The sequence below is a fragment of the Diabrotica virgifera genome, chromosome 2 (genome assembly GCF_917563875.1).
Source record: "Diabrotica virgifera virgifera chromosome 2, PGI_DIABVI_V3a".
In the NCBI taxonomy this organism is placed as follows: Eukaryota; Metazoa; Arthropoda; class Insecta; order Coleoptera; family Chrysomelidae; genus Diabrotica; species Diabrotica virgifera.
In genome coordinates, this window is record NC_065444.1 from 206884888 (window position 1) to 206903345 (window position 18458).

Sequence of the window (18458 nt, forward strand, 5' to 3'; positions counted from 1 at the left end):
AATCTAGAAGAATTTTTCGTAGATCTTCACTCTTTGTAGGAAGTCCTTCGGAAGCCAGAAACAATTTAATACTTGTGTTGGTATACCCATCATAAAATACTGATGCAGGTTGGTCGTGTAAATAAGCAAGATGAAGTTTAATGGCCTTTAAGATATCCGGGGTAGCCTTGATGATTTCCAATCTCCGATAGGAGTGGCACAAGAAGAAGAAGAAGATATCCGGTTCCCTTAATCTGGCTAAAAGATATCGACTATTAGAGTTATTGGTTAATCTAACTCTTGGTGGGGTCAATGGATCGAGATTAGTCGATGGTTCTATAGTATCTTTCTTAATGAAATTAATATGGGTATGGAACAGATTCTTAGTTTTGCAAATTTCGATGGCCTGTTTGTCTGTTTGTATGTTTGTGCTCTGAACTTCATCTTTGTTGTTGCATAAACTGCTATTTGAATTTTCCAGGCTAATAGGACTTCTGATATTCTTCGGATTCTTATGTGACTCAGATGAAAGCGTTGGTTCGGAATATGAAGATTCGATAGACCATTTAATGTTTACACCAGGTGGCCAAATGCCCTTATTAAATAATAGGTTAATAGATGTTCTAGATTTTATACCTATTTTGAATGAAGAACCAGTTGTTGTGTCGGCATCTTTAAGGAGGGCATAACATCTTATATATTCCTTGATACCTAGCTTCTCTTTAATATAGGGAACCACTTGTATAGGGGTGTATATTTCCTCGTCTTGATTGTATTAATGAAACAAATACGCTCGTGCAAAATTTTGATACACACCCATTTTATAGAGAATAAGACACATTTTTGGAGGTGTCACTTATAGATTGGGCATAAATTCAGGGAGAACTATTAAATAGAAATCTTTCTTCTTCGTGTAGTGCCTATCTGTTTCGGATGTTGGCGAGCATCATGCTAATCTGTACTTTGCACACTGCTGCTCTGAAAAGACTTGTGGTTGTTTTGTTGAACCATGCACGTAGATTTTTCAGCCAGTGAATCCTTCGCCTTTCTGGTCCACGTTTTTCTTCTTCTCTTCATAATTATAAATAAGAAACACAATTTAGACACAAAAATTATTTATTTATAAAAACATGTGGCAATAACAGAAAATCGAAAAAATCAAAAGTAGCTTTGTTGATAAAAAAAAGTTATAACAAAATATTGTTTGTGAAAGAGAGCTTATGTTTCTTGTTAATTCAGAGGTGGTTCACCATTCTCAGACAGCTGTTTCTGTCTCTAGACGTCTCCAGTGGGTCTACATTAGGGTGACCAAACGTCTTGTAAAAACGGGATGGTCCCATTTTTTTAACGATTTGTCCCGGGGTCCCGAAAAAGTCTCTCGGGACGCCTAAATGTCCCGTATTTGCGGTGGGTTGATTTTTTGTATCTGATTATACTTTCCCTCTTTAATTTTTCTTCAATTTCGGCATTTGTTTTCATTCTTATTTCTCTCTTTTGTTACATTGTGGCCCAGTATTGTTCTCACTATTTTTCTTTAAAATTTCAGAAGGCTATCTATCTTCCTATTTCTTTTTAATCGCAGTTGTTTCCATCCCTGTAACAACAGGTCTTATTAAGGTCTTATATAGGTTCCTATTATACTTAAAGTCTTGCTTCTGAGCATATTTCTATTCATTCCATATGTCTTTCTGCCTTTCAGAATTCTTTCCTCCGTTCTTTCTTTTCCGGCTTTTCCTATCGTTACTCCCAAGTAGCTTAATGTGGATGATACAGTTTCAAATTTATGGTTCTGTGTTATTAGATATTTCGGAGTTGTTGTGTCATCCTTCCCTATCGTCATGTATTTTGTTTTGTGCTGGTTTACCTCTAGTCCTATTCTCTTTGCTTCCTTATGTAATTTTTCAACTACTTTTATAAGTGTCATCTTCGCCTTTGCCCTTCGCTATGATGACTAGATCATCTGCATAGGCTCTTCCTCCGTTTTTTAATCCACTGTTACTTCATCTTCTGCTGCTGATTTTCCGTTTTATAGGTTTTTAATATTTGTTTTTGTACTTTACTATTCTAATTGGGAAATAAGCCACAATTTAACAAAATGCTGTTATTGACGTTTCGACTTCCACCTTTTTATTGACTTGAGAACAATATTGTTCTTGTACGTCTTCTTCTGTTATTCAAAATTGAAAATTTCTACTTCGTCGTTATCTTGTACGGACTTACATATTCATCGCAGTGTGTTTCCTTCATAGTGAATAGCATTTTTTCGTAATATTCTTCCCATATTCTGCTGATTTGATGGTTTTCTCCGCCTTTTATTTTATTTGTTGAGTTGGCTTTGTTTCTCGCTATTTTGTATTCTTGCCCGTTTTGTTCTGACAGGTTGTTGATCCATGTCATTCTGGCAGAGTTTTACAGTTTTCTATCTGTTTCGCAGTCTTGATCGTATGGAAATTACACATTCAAAGTTAAATTGAAAAGGATTTATAGGTCCCAAATTAGCTAAAAGACCATGTTTCAATCTCCCCTACCTGTTTGGGTATCGCTCCAAACCCTCTTTGGCAGTGGCGCACCCAGGAGGGGGGTTTTTGGGGTAAAACCCCTTTCTCCCAGAGTATATGAAAAATTTATAAAGAATAGTAGGAAAATGTAACTTGTCTTTCACAAACAACACAAAAAAATTCGACGCCCAAGCCAACCCCTCTCCGCGCAAACAAAAATTCTAAGTGCGCTACTGCTCCTGGGACGTGTCCCGTTTTTTTCAAGTTTATGATTTGGTCACCTTAGTCTACATGAACATCTCTGTTTCGAATCGAAAACAAACTGTGTATTTAAGGTCAATTACAAAAATGAAATTATCATCCACTTTTAGAATGATGGAGCGACATCTCTTAAAGAAAATATGAAAAGTCCCAGATGCAAAATTCATTCTTAAAATAATAATAAATAATAATTTAAATCTAAAAACTTTTTGTGGAACCACTTTCTGGTAAAATAGTGTTTTTTATTTGTTATTAATATCTATAATTTCCTCCTCTGCCTTTATAATAGACTGCATACGTCTTGACACTGTGGTTATTCAATTTTTAACATGAAAGAAGCAAGTTTTTGGCCGGGCCGAGTAGCCGAACTTGAATTTGTCTTCCCAGTGTGGCCCATGCATAGATGTTCGATTGCATTGAGGTCGGGGCTGGAAGCTTTCCAATTCATATGGACAATCCCGACGTCTTCGAACTATTCATTGATGATTCAAGCATGGTATACACGCGTTATCTTCCATAAAAATAATATTAGGTCCTATGAATAGCGCAAAAGGTACCATATGCTCATCTAAAATGGTTGTTATATACCTTGCCTCTGTCATAGAACCTCGTTCTAGAAGAATTAAGTCAGTACGGACATTGAGACTTACTTATACCAGCCCACGCCATAACTGAGCCTCCTCGATAGGATATTCAGTCGGTGATATAACATTGGGCAAATCATTCCCCTTGTATTCTCCAAATTATTTCGCGATCTCAAACAAAACCGGGACTTATCCGAGAACAAAACATTGCTTCAACCTTCTCCTTTTTTTGGTGCCTATTCGTTTCGAATATTGGCGATCATTCTGGCTATAATTATTTTATTAACTGTTGCTTTAAATAGATTAGTTGTGGAGAACCATTTCCTCAGGTTCTTTAACCATGATATACTTCTTCTCCCAATTCCTCGCTTTCCGAATACTTTTCCTTGCAGGATTATCTTCAGTAATCTGTATTTAGTGCCGTTTCTCATTGTGTGTTCGAGATATTCTAACTTTCTCCTTTTACTGGTATACATCACCTCTCTTTCTTTCCCCATTCTTCGTAATACGGTCTCGTTGGTTATCTTATCCGTCCGTGATATCCTTAGGATTCGCCTGTATCTCGAAGGCTTTAAGTTTTTTCTCCATCGCTTCAGTGAGTGTCCGGGATTCAACTCCGTAACATAATATTGAGAAGATAACATCGTAGGAGCCTTACTTTTATCTTCAGCCTTACTTCAACCTACGTAGTAATAATTTTCGTGTTCCCTTGCAAAAGCAAGTCAAGCTCTGCGCTATTCTACGGATAGCTGTAAACATGGATAATAAATTGGCTTCATTAACGTCTTTGATGAAGTTTCCACCTACTTACATCCACATTTTCGACTTCATTTAGACGATTTGCCATATTAATTGAAATTAGATGTCTATTTCTTAAACACGAAGAAACCCAAAATCGATCATCGCCTGCGAATTTAACTCTCCTACGGCCTGATCCTTACATTCCAGTGTAGTTGCCACCTTGATTAAATAGCTGAATGGCTCTCTGAACAGCACAACTGCTTACACCTTGAATAGCCCTTCTTCAACGCTCCAACTTTTCCTCCATTTGTTTTTGAAGGTATACTTCTTTAGGCACGAGGGTGAATTTTTACATTCCCTGGCGCATGCCCACACCGACGCTATCTTATTAGTCGCTAAAACTTTATACGGGATCTTATTGTGTGTTAAAATCATCTGTCAATAATTGTTGGATATTATGGATAAACAAATGTTGTGTATATTAGTTTTTATTGTTGTGATGGCAGAGAAAAAAGCAAGTTTATAATTGTAGTGACTTTTTAAATAGTTTTTAAAAGCGACAGGTACGTAATAATTGTAAATGTTTCAGTATCCTAATAAAAAATTACATATGTACAGTTCACCAAATATAGCTGAAAGTGTGAAATTCCCATTGCCTGCGCTAACAATGAAGTAAGAACGCACATACAAACGGTCTGGACCGTCAGTGCGAGTGCGAGGTCCGTCGTTTGGACGTCGTCCGTTTGGACCTCCGTCGTCGAGGTCCATCATGATCGTCACGCGTTTTCACACTTTCAGCTATATTTGGTGAACTGTACCTACCTATTTGGAAAATTTAAAATGAACATACCAAAACAGTATGTAATGCTTTCATTTACATAATTTGATTACCATCAAAATTTCTGGTCAATATTCACCTAATATATTGTTTTATTACTCTATATTTTGTTGTATTTTAATATTTCAATATTCTACAAAAATCAAAATAATTTGGTTAAATTCAGAACTGTCAAAAGTTTAAACCGTTTAGTTCGTCGATCTTCCCACATAATGCATGTGTCTCCGTGGGTAAATGTGTAAGATGGATGAATTCCAATACTAACTGCGCAAACATAAGCGGGTTTGAACCCCAATAAAAACTTTTATTTTTTTTATACATTTTATGATTGTAAGTATATTTATTATATAATTTTTTCTTCAGAAAATACGTATTTAGTTAAAAATGTTTCCGAGAATTATTGTTCAGAAATCATTTGTGCCATTTTTCAATGTGTTTGTGTGTATTTTATTCTTTTATTTTTTTTTTAATTTTTGGTACTGTTTTAATAAAAAATTTTGAAAAGTAGTAAGTATTAAAATTAGTTTAATATTTAAATAAAATAGAAATAAACTGTTTAAAGTATATTAATTTTGTTGAAATCATATAATAGAAGTATAACTTCTTACGTGCTTACAAAGTACACACACATTATTTTTCTTCTCTACCAACACGATATCATTAGCAAAGTGCTATGACCAAGAAACCCCCTCACCTTAAGTTCTCTGTCGGTACATCTATACCAAGATTAACAGATGTGAACTCAGGAATATCCTGGACGCAAACCAACCGTCACTGGAAAACTGTCGGTCAATCCAACACAAGTCCTGACTTTGATGTACGCTCTCTCATGCATATCCTTACCAGCCTTACGCACTTCTCAGAAACCCATTTTTCTCTCATACATCTTCATAGCTCTTGTCTAGCAACTGTGTCGTACGCAGTTTTAAGATGTATAAATACCAAATGTACCTCTCCTTTCTTCACGCCGTATTTCTTTATCTGTATTTTCAAAAAAAACCTTTTTACCACATAGTGGTGTAAGGCGACAATACATTACATTATGTTACATTATAATATAATACAAAAACAACTTAATCTTAAATTTAACTAATAACTGCTATACATTTATATTATGTACATATTTGACCCATTCCTTTTTATTTCTGGCCAGCGTTCTTGCTTCTATCCACGTTGTTCCCATTTTCTCGAATATTTCGCTTAGTGTTCTATCCCATGTTTGTCGTGGTCTACCTTTCTTTTTTGCGTTTTTGAATGCCAAATTTCTTTCACCGGTTTTGTCTGATCCATTTTCTGAAGATGACCCCACCAACCGAGTTGCCTTCTCTCTATAAATTCTAACGTTGACTCTATTTCCAAATCTTCCCGTAATTATTTATTATCTAGCAAACAAAATATCTGGTTTCTGTCCTTCCTGGTATAAACCCAAAATTTTCTTCTCCTAACGATGTCTCTCCTTATCTTTCCTCTACAGATCTCTCTAAAATTTTCATTGTATGCAACATTAACTTTATTACTCTATAGTTCTTACAGTCCTGAATATTCCCTTCAACTTTATAATATGATACCAGCACACTCTGTCTCCACGCATTGGACATCCTTTCTTCCTCATATACTTATTATTTGCCACAAAATATCAACCCCATCCTCTCGTAAAGTCTTCCAAAGCTCTACAGGTAATCCCTTAGGTTCTACTGCCTTACCATTATTCGTCCTATTTAACCCTTCGCCCATTTTTCGCTATCCCCAAGATTACATTCTCATTTGGGATCCCGCATCCTCTGTCTCTCCTCTGGTGTTCTTCGTTTAGCAACTTTTTGAAGTACTCGTACCATCTTTTTCTTACTTCAGCATCGATTCTTAACACTCTTCTATCCGCATCCTTAATCTGCCGTACATAAATCAAGTCCTTTGTTGAGTTTTCTCTTGCTTTAGCAACGCTGTATAAATTTTTCATCTTCTCTGGTGCTTCCAACTTTTCAAACAGCTATGCAGACGAACTTTCCTTAGCAGCTTCTATAGCGCGCCTTGCCTTCCTCTTTGCTACCTTGTCTGTATCCTTATCTTCTTCTATTTTAGAGCTGTTATACATTTTTCTAGCCTCTTTCTTCTTTCTAGTCTTCTCTTGCAATTGACTCCACCACCAAGTTTTTTCAGCAGATACAGCAAATGGTCACATTCTTCTTGCTGGCTTCATCTTCGACGGTTGGAGATATTTTCTTACACGTCGTGGTCCCATCAACAGTGTCGTCTTTTTCGGTAATTCGTGAATTGGTCTCGGATGACTGGCTAGAAGGTGCTTCCTTCTGTAGATCTTGGGCGTGATCCCCTCAACTCCATTGGGACAGTGTGCCAAGGCTTTTCTACAGCAGATGATCGCATCCTTCCTGCTCGTTGCATCGGCGACGGTTTACTTTCGGTTCGAATCATTCTCGGTTCGGTTCATTTTAGGTTCATTTAGAACCTAAAAACAAAAAAATGCAATCATCTTTGAACAGGTTCTATATAACGATGCAATACGTGCATGTCGTGGACCTGTTACTGAGTCTGTGTCTTTGCCTGTTGTCAATTTGTGACGTTTACTTGTATAATGTCTTATTTTTACTCGGATGCCAATTTGTAACGGGTAGTTACAAATTGGTAGCTATGTTTTGCTCAGGCGCTATTTTGTAACGGCTAGCACTTTCAAGACGACAGACTTAGTAAAACACAGGTTAAAACAAAGTAAATATATTTAAGATATTTATATACAGTTCAAATTAAATAAAATAATATATAATTCTATCTTCTGCAAAGGAAAAATAACATTATACTTATTACTGCTAACAAAACATAATAGTAATATTAAAACGATACAATACACAACATAATATATATATACAATAGCACTATCGCTACACGGAATCAATCTATCTACACATTCAGCCTCGGAGACATCGCATTTCAAACCAATGCGATAACATTGAACAGCGACACAGTCACCCGTCCATCGTTACTACCGCTCACTGCGGTAACGGTTCCGGTAAAACACCACGTTAATACTGAAGCGCATACCTAGGCAACCCGGCGCATCTCTGCCACTGAGCTATTCCTAATTCAACACGTCAGGAATAACTGATTTTATGATCAATCGATGTGTGGATTTGCGTGAAAGATTTGGTATGGTTTGTTGAAATGCTTACATTGAGTGTCCCTGTTTAGGATTTTGTCCTCTTCAGAGCTTGTAGTGAATGCGATATGTAGTCAAACATCAGACAATGGCCGCAAAAGCAAACAGTCCAAAAACACACTGGGGCAAGTGTGGTGGTCCTGGTGTTCCTGAGTTATGCCGGACGGTGGTGGCCCAAAAGACTATCAGACAACAGAGAAGAAAGGATGATGGAGTTGGTGTTGGTGTCATTGACATATGTGTGTACTGTCCGTGCTTTGCCCTCGACCAAGCTCCCTAGAAACCATTGTACGCCAACTGGCAAGCCAGCGGCCCTCGCCGGCGGTCAGGAGGTGGCTTTTGAGCGCGGCGTGGACAGTGTGAGTTCGAATGTTGAAAATAGTTGCGGCTATTTTCTTGGGATGAACAGGTATAATTGTGCAATGAAGTTGGGAAACCGCAAAAAACCAGCTTCTCCCTGTTCGGGGTAAGGATGAGGATTAGATGTGGAGGGTGCGGAAGGCTAGCGGGGTAGCCTCTAGGATATCTTCGTACTCAGCCGGGAGATCGTCAATGCATGATTGCATTAGAATGGACGGTGGATGTAGTTTTTTCCGTTTGGGCTTTCGGCTGCGTACGTGGCCAGAAGAAGAACAGGAACATTTTAGAGTGTTTTGGGTGTCGGATTGGGGACTGTTGATAATTTTTGTTGTGAAGTTCCTGTTCAGTGAGAGTATCCTCTCAGTGATTTTGGGGACGTTTTAAATGTTATGGATTTCGTTGCTGGGATATCTCCAGGGCTTGTAGTTCGCTGCACGCGGGATTCTACGTTCCGCTCGCAACAACATGCGACTTTGGTTACGATTGAATAGGCAGTAAAGGCCTGATTTGTATTCGATGACAGGTCGAATATAGGTTTTATAAGTGTGTATGAGAGTCTTTCTGTGTGTCTTGCCAATTGCTCCAGCGAGAGGATTAAGGAGTCTGGCTCTATTTCTTACCCTATCTAAAGTTGCCTTTAGGTCTGCATCCCAGTTGAGAGTCTTGGTAAACAGGACTCCCAAGTAGTTAGCAGTCGGGCTGAGCAAGAGCCTTTCTCCCATCAAACTCACTGGGTATTGGTCGTCATCATTTCTGATGATTTTGTGTGACACAGAGGGAGCGCGAAACACAATGGTTGTTGTTTCATTCGCGTTTAGTGTGACTCTCCACTTATTGCATATGTTCGACCACGTTCAACAGAGTCTGTGCTCTTCTATGAATAAGTGGTGCGTTATATCGCGTGGTTGTTGTGAGCAGAGCCGTGTCGTCAGCGTACAGGAACAGACGAGTACCTGGGATATTTTGGTTTGAGACGTCACTGTTGTAGATGATGTACAACAGTGGTGCTAGGACTGAACCCTGGGGGACTCCAGCTTGTGGAGTAAAGGGGGCAGACTTGTGATCACTTACTTTTACTCTGACAGTTCGGTTGTGAAGGTGTGAGTGTACAATTTTGGTAAATTGTAATGGTAGCCCGATGTCCATAAGCTTCCGAACAAGTCCGTCGTGCCAGACCTGATCGAAAGCTTTCTGCACATCTAGGAAGGTGGCTATGGCGAATGAACCATCGTTGATGGTTTGAGAAACTTTAGTTGTGAAATCGATTAATGCATGTTTAGTAGATTTACCGGACTGGAATCCATATTGATATTTTGGGATGATGTTGTGGGCTTCGAGAAAGTTATTGAGCCTTTCTTTTAGGATTAGCTCAAGAACCTTTCCCAGAATGTTTATTAGAGAGATAGGTATGTAGGATTCCACGTCGGTTCGGGGTTTGCCTTTTTTCAGAAGCATGATAGTGTTGGCCACTTTCCAAGGAGTAGGGAAGTGGCTGTTTTTGAGACATGCATTGAATATTTTAGTGAGAAGAGGGATAATACTCTCGGAAAGTTTCTTAAGGCACCTTCGGTTGATGCCATCAGGTCCGGGAGCGCTGTTTTTACCTTGTTGCAAAAGCTCTCCGTTTCCCTGTTTGTGAGGGGGTCCATGATAGGATCATAGACTGGGATGTGGTAGTTGAGAGTATTATTTACTATGTATTCTGTGTTGAGTTTAAATAAGCGATCAAAGTTCGGTTTGTCAGGAGTTTGAAAATTCTTTTGAAGCGAATTTTTGAATGCTTCGGCTTTCCCGTCTGGGGAATTGACAATGTGATTGTTGACCAACAGATGGGATGTTTGAGATTGTTTTTGTTTCGTTAGGACTTTGAATTTGTTCCAGAATTTACTTCCGTTCTTGTAGTCCAGTTTTGAGGTAGTATCCTCCCACCGGCGAGCCGTTAGGTCGGATATTTCTCTCTTTATCCTGGCACAGATTCAGTTGTATTCTGTTTTGATTAACGGATTTCTGTTGGCCTTGTATTGGCGTAGAAGACGCCTTTTTTGTTGGATTTTGGCTATGATGTATTGTGGAAGTGCCGGAGATGTATACGTTATTTGTTTGAGTGGAATTGCGTGCGTGATAGCCTCGGTGATGAGGCTCTCAATTTGGATTGCACTTGTGTCGATACTATCGTTAGTGTCGAGTTCGCCTAACAAAGGAAGGTTTTGTGAGATGAAGTTTTGTAATTCAATCCAGTTAGCGTGTCGATAGTCTTATAGATTTTGGAGGGTTGGGTAGTTTCGGATTTAGTATGTCAGTATTGACAAGAATGGGTACGTGGTCTTTAATTTAATTTTATGATTCTCCTCCTCGTCTTAAATACGCTCTCCGTGCCACTTCTCCTTCGGTTTCGTCTAGTGGGGTATGTAGAGGGGATGTCGACCGGTCCCTATTGCCAGCTGTGGCATCATATCATATCATTACAACTAGTGAGCCGTTTACCAGATGTTTTTCCTAGCACTTCCTCTCCCATTCGTACCACAACTTTGCTGTTAGCTTCCCACCAATTATTGACCGCATCTTTCTTCTCAAGCTCTTTATATCCAAGTCCACTATTATGAGTCGTTGTTGACTAACTACACATTCACCCTTAATCACTTTGCAGGTGATAATCTCTTGTAGCTGACTTTTTCTACACAGTACAAAATCTATCTGACTTTCCTTGCTGGCGCTATTATTAACGGTTTGAATAGAATATTTAATTTATAAAACAAATGGTAAATATATTTGGGACGTACTGTATATTTTATATAGAATATATCTGTAACCAAATTTAATAAGTAATGTGTGAAGTAATTTATGAAAAGTTTAGCGACTAGTAAAAAATTATAAGAAATGAGTTTTGAAACTCCGGCTAAAAGAAATGAAAGTTTGCCTAAAAGAAAAATTAAAGAAGCGCTGCTGCCGTTGGAAGTTCGAAATGCGATAGTAATGTAAGTGAGTGTTGATCTTGTCGGACTCCGGGTGAATCAGAAACCAATATCCGAGGTTGATGCAGGGTATGAATATAGTTGTTGGGTTGGGAGGCCTGGAGGCAGAGGGCGCGCTATGTCGCATCGACTTTCATATGGTAATCGCCTACAGAAATCCATTCACAATGGCATTAGGGCCAACTTATTACGTTTACATTGATCTCGAGGTTTATATTTTTCCTTCCTCTATTTGTCTTTGTATTTGAATTTAGTTGGTTGCTGCATTAAACTACCCTTATTCGATATTAGAATCATCTCTCTGCTCGATCCTTCTCGCTGTCGCTCTCACTCTTTGCTTTATGAATTTTATTTGTTGTGACTGGTTTGTAGTAATTATGTAGGATTTATGGTCTTATTTACTTTGGGATTTGCGCTTCTGGTCGCATATTAAAGGGACATTTCCTAGAGCTGAGAATCTTTTAATGAGAAAATTTATTTTGGTAATATAAAGTTATTTTATTTTATACACTAAAAAAATTATTTCAGTGATTTTAAAAAATTTAACAACCTAATTTTAAAATTAGTGATGCCGTCGAGACCGAGACTAGTCTCGTCTCGTCTCGTCTCGTCTCGTCTCGTCTCGACTTTTCGAGACGAGACCGTGGTTCAGTCTCGTCTCGCCTAGTCTCGACGAGACGAGACCCAACGAAAGTCTCGTCTCGGCGAGACGAGACCAAATGAGAGTCTCGACGAGACCAAACGAGAGTCTCGACGAGACCAAACGAGAGGCTCGACGAGACCAAACGAGAGTCTCGACGAGACCAAACGAGAGTCTCGACGAGACTCTCAATTTAGTCTTGAAGTTTTCAATAAATACGTGTATCTCTTCAACTCAATCAAGATCTGCACTGTAACAACAATTGAATGTAGCATTATGATTGAAAAATCAAGTGTGGCGTGGCGGATAAATAAAATTCAACTAAGGTGAACTGTAAATATGCAAAATAGATAAAAATTTTATAAAGCACACCTTGAATAAGGAGTCATTTTGGCGCACTAGTCCTTCGGGAAAGTCGAGGAAAACGCATCGTTTTCCAAACATGGATTCGTACGTCAAAATGACTCCTTGCTCAAGGTCAAGGTGTGCTTCAGTACATAATGCTGCACTTACCTATACGAAGCACTTTTCTGCACGTTTGCGCGTTGCGCCTATTTCTTTATTGCGTTGATATTGCACAGCCTATAATTTCTGATTTATTAGCAACCACGGAATGAGTGATTTATCATACTGATCGCAGAAAAAATTATTTTTCCGGTTAAAGTTTATTTGCGCTGCAAGAAAAAATCCTCCGCAGAGGCTTGCATTTACAGTTGTCACACATTCTTTTATTTGTGTTAGGTATGGCTTTGTACTTAAAACGAAACAATACAATAAAGACGAAAATTTTATTTTGTACAAAATGGCCGATGAAACAACAGAATCACACATTCTAAAAAAAGTAACATTAATCTCAAAAAAATAAATTTATAAGTAGTATAATGAGTAATTAACATAATTAAGTACTTATTGATAATGCCTACATCTACCTATAAAAGGAACAATTCTGGTTATAAAAAGTTATTCATTTTCTTTAATAGACTTGTACAACTTATTGTTGCACCATGAATTAATACATAAAAGGCATCTAGCCGAGTCCGCACTCAATCTATTTCTATGTTTTCGAATAGTTAATCCGGCTCGCGAAAAAAGTCTCTCCGCTGGCACACTTGTAGCAGTAATACTAAAATAATCTCGAGCCATTTTCGACAACGTTGGATATGTAGAAGCATTTTGATTCCACCATTGCAAAATGTTCGCATCTCTGGGGGCTCTCGGGCTATTGAAATACGCATCTATTTCGTTACGCCATGTGCTCTCCGCAGATTTTTGATTTTTCATTTCAAAAAGACAACATAAATCAAAATCTTCATCCTCTTCTCTAGTGGAATGTTCGGTAGTCTGAGTGGAATTACTTTTAAACTCTGGTGCATAATATTCATTCTTATAAATTTCTTCAAATTTCTGCATCGACGAATTAAGTAATTCCTTGCCCCAATCTGTCAAATAGAAAGTTTCTTTTTTGTGTCTAGGATCTAACAGTAATACCACGCAATATATCCAATTGGCTTTGGTATAGTGCTTAATTAATTTATTACGAGCTGCCTGGAAAGCGAGCAGTATCATTTCATCCACTGATGTTCTATTTTCTTTGGAGTCTAGAGCGAAAATTTCTTCTTCTAGTTTGTCAAGTAACATATTGAAACCAATTACCACCAACGGCAGCGTGACATATTCTTCTGCACTCAGTAACACAGACAGTGATTTAAAATATTTCAATATTTTCTGGATTTGGGAAAATATTGCCCAGTCATCCTCACGTATTTTTAACGAACTTAATTCGGCATTGTTCTCGCATAGGGCATTTAATGCCGGTTTCAGTTTAATTGCAACAGCCAACATGTCATTGGTGGAATTCCACCTAGTGGAAACATCCACATTTGTTGCTAAACATTTAATGTTCGTTACGTCGCAACAACTTTTAAATTTGTTTTGCCACTGTTCACTTCGTTTTATTTTTAGGAATAATGTTCGCAACTTACTCAACGGTTTTTGTTTTTCACCCGCATCTTCTTCTTGATCAGACTCAGATCCACCATCTTCCCCATAATCGTCATAATCATTTTTGGGCTCGTCTCGTATTAACTTCAGTATGTCTTGGACAGCAAGATTTAATATGTGAGCGAAACATCTGAAATGTTGATCAACAGGATCAAATTTCACATTAACATCGTCGGCCATTATTTGAGATAATTCGTGCATAAATCGGGTATTAGAGGCGGCGTTATCGACTGTAATGCCTTGAAGCTTTTCAACAATGTTGTACTTTTTTAAAGTTGAATAAAAGAACTGAGCTATATCCCGTCCTGTGTGGTGTCCGTGTGATGGTACAAAGTCAATCACCAGAGACTGGAGCGTATAATTATCGTCTACATAGTGAGCGGTTATCCCGTAGAACGATTTATTGGCTACAGATGTCCATCCGTCTATTGTGAAAGAGACTTTTGAACTATTGGCATTCATAATCCTTATTACACTCTCTTGCATTTTATTAAATCGATCCATAGCTTTTATCTTAAGGCTCGTACGTTTGGGATACACCAGTTGTTTATTTAAGTAGCCAAAAAGCTTTTGGGAGAAATCGTCTTCAAAAAAATTAAAAGGAAGGTATTTGACAGCTATCCACTCTACAACCAGCTCATCAAATTCAGGTTGACTGATGGGTGCGCACGCGCTACCAAACTGTAAACAATAAACCAAATAAATATGTTAAAGACCAATTTTTTGGAGTTCAAACATGACAAACATACAGGTTGGGGCACTTAAGACGGATCGTGCTAAAACTGCGTTCCCGTAAAAAAATTAAAAAAGCTTCAAACGAAAGTTACACCGAATCAAATTGTTCATATTTTAAAGAATAGATATACAGGGTGTCCCTGAAATAAGCGGCATAAATTTAACCACAGATTCTATGGACCAAAATAAGTCGATTGAAGCCAATTTATCTATATACAAAGTTGCTTCGTTTGGCCGTGAGAGGGCGCCAAAGTTTATTTTTATTTTTAGTTTTTCTGTAATAATTCATACGCGGATCGTTAGATTTAGATGAAACTAGGTACCTGGATACTGCTTAAGATGCTCTAATATCTGATATGCATATCAAGGTCATTTCGATGCGATAAGGATATAAACCACCCCCACCGTAACAGAAACCGTGGTGTAACTTTTTTATGGATTGGACATTCCAGTCATTATTTTTTCTGGTAAAATACCAACCTATTCCGCATGTTTTTTGTCTCTTACAAAAAATGAATATCTGCAGCCGTTTTCGAGATAAAAAATATTTTAGTAATCGCAACCCCGAATTTGGCAGTACCTAAAATTTTTTTTTTGGCTCATTTCGAAATAGGAAAACGCAGACACAAATTCCTTGGACTAAAATAAGTTGATTTCATTCAATAAATTTTTGTCGAAAAATGCTTGGTTTTTCTGTGAGACCTATTGGAATTTATAACGAAAATTTCTAAGTTTTGTGCCCTCTCACGGACAAACGAAGCATTTTAAGACAAAATTCTTATAAGTAAAATGTACTTATTTTGGTCCAAGGAATCTAAACATGCGTTTCCCTTTTTTCAAATGAGCAAAAAAAAATTTTTGATACTACAAAATTTGGGGTTGCGATTACTAAAATATTTTTTATCTCGAAAACGGCTGCAGATATTAATTTTTTGTAGGAGACAAAAAACATGCAGAATAGGTTGCTATTTTACCAGAAAAAATATTGACTGGAATGTCCAATCCATAAAAAAGTTATACCACGGTTTCTGTTAGGGTGGGGGTGGTTTATACCCTTATCGCATCGAAATGACCTTGATATGCATATCAGATGTTAGAGCATCTTAAGCAGTATCCAGGTATCTAGTTTCATTTTCATCTAAATCTAACGATCCGCGTATGAATTATTACAGAAAAACTAAAAACAAAAATAAACTTTGGCGCCCTCTCACGGCCAAACGAAGCAACTTTGTATACAGATAAATTGGCTTCAATCGACTTATTTTGGTCCATAGAATCTGTGGTTAAATTTATGCCGCTTATTTCAGGGACACCCTGTATTTTTGACTGTACAGAATTTCGGGTTGGGGCTGTGCACCCTACATGTTATTTCAGTTTTCAGTTGCTCGTTGAATTTTATTCAGGCTCTGATAAGCATACGTGGAAGATAGGGTCTACTAACTTTTACCGTTTTACCGGTTTTTTTGGGAAAAATTACGCTTACAGACCCTTCCTAATTGTAACATCGAAACACCTTGGAAATGAATGAAGAAACGTTAAAAAGTGAGCACATCAGCGTTGCACAGAGCATAAATGTTGCTTTCATTTTACAGTCATACAGTTGGGTATTGCAAATTAAGAATTATTATTAAAACTACACGGAAAAAAATGTGTGAGAAATTTGTGGCGCAAATTTGTAGCAAGCAAATTGTAATTTGTTTCTACTGTTTTTGTATAAAAACTGCCTTCCTATAAAAGTGGTGGAGTGGAATATACAATAATTTAGGAAGTTTCGTGTATTACAGAATGAAATACCAAAGAAGAGAAGGTACTACATTACTTCAGTGCATTACGTTGCAGTAAATGATGCTAATTGCTTGTTGTTGTGAGCGCAATTTGGATAGTACTGGTTAGGATCTATTGTAGTAATAGTTACCAACATAATTACTATTGCAAATTAGTCGTAGCAACGGTTATAAATATTTGAATGAAAAATTCCTATGAATAACAGCAGTGATGTTTGTTATAGCGGCCAACTTTTAGAGTGATAAGGAACTTTAAAGCGTTTGACAATGGTTCTGTTTCCATTTATAAAATCCAAACTAATTGAAAAGTGAATACAGGTGTGCGAATAAGGGTTTGCGAACGCATTTGCTACTATAACGTACATCTATTAATTGCCATTTACTAGTAAATGGGTAGGTACCTCTAACTTAGGTGGGTACCTAGGTTATTATTTGTACAAAAAATGTAAATAATGCACCGTTGTCATCGGAAGCCTTCGGGCTACAATTTTGTAAGGGACGAAGTTTTTCATTTGAGTCCTCGTTTTCGAGATATCGAGTGATAAGTGACAAAATCCGGCAGACCGAATTAATTTTCGCCGCACTTCAAACGGAGTTACGACCTGACAAAGATCGAATGGCCCATATAGGCGCCAATGCATTTCGTTAGGTTCTCGATTTTTTTCCGACGAAACGGCTACATGCAGTTTGATGAAACTAGCATCAAAAAATTGCGTCATGTATAGTGTACCTTGAACAATAATTAAGGAAGCTTCGTGTATGAAATATGCAAGAAGAGTAGTTACTACATTACTTGTAAAAATAAATAGAAGTTTCTACTTTGCCTTTGAACTAGAATTTTTTGGTTTAAACTAAACTAGGTATTGCCATTTTAAAACAACTAGCAATGTTTACATTTAAACTTAAACTACACACTTCATTTCTAAACATCTGATAATGACTTTTTAAAGTTAACTAAAATACAAATTTCTGTTTTTAAACAACTAGTATTTCCTGTCATTAAACTCAATTAGAAATTTCAGTTTTAAAGACGAAATTTCTACTTTTAAAGTCGGAACTTTTAATAACTTTTCAACAACTAAACTATTATACACTTTTAAACTAAACTGGAAATTTATACTTCAAAATTATAAATTTTTACTTGTTAAACTTCTATCAAATTTCTGTTTTTAAGGTAAACTAGAAATTTTTGCTTTAGATTCTTACGTGCTTAAGTTAAGTTAAGGTTAAGTCTTAAATTTGCTTTATTTCTTGAATTTTTTTTGTTACGTTACACTGCGTACACAATCATATTAGTTTGGATATAAAATGTCAGATATTTATCAAAAATATTCTTTAAGTATGTATAATGTTATATCGATGTTTATATAAATATCATTATATTTGCCAACCCTTGTAAAAATATTATCATTGAGTCAGGGAAAAGTTGAAAAATCGTCTGGAAGAGAGAGTCTGGAAAAGTCAGGGAAAATTATTTTGAGAAAAAAGTGTCTACCCTGTTTTACCAAAAACTGTTTGGGGTCCGTCTCACCCTAGGTGGTCCAACTAGACCGTATATGGTGGTTCATGTAACCCTTAACGGTTGGGTTAGTTGGACCATTAGAACGTTTTGTTTATGTTTTTTTATTGAATACTATGTGTTGTTTTTTAGAATTCTGATTTTGTTTATGAAATGTGCAATAAAGTTTGCGTAGTTTGCTATTTTATAACTTAATTAATTAAGCGTATTAAAAAAAATATTGGCACTTTTGAAAATGTGGTCATCTCCCCCGGAATTACCCAATATATGTAAGTACATGGTGTTCTTTTTAAAATAACGAAGTTGCCAAGTGCCTAAACCGAACATTCTGAATAATCGATAAACGTAAAATAAAATAATAAAATTTGTTGACTTTT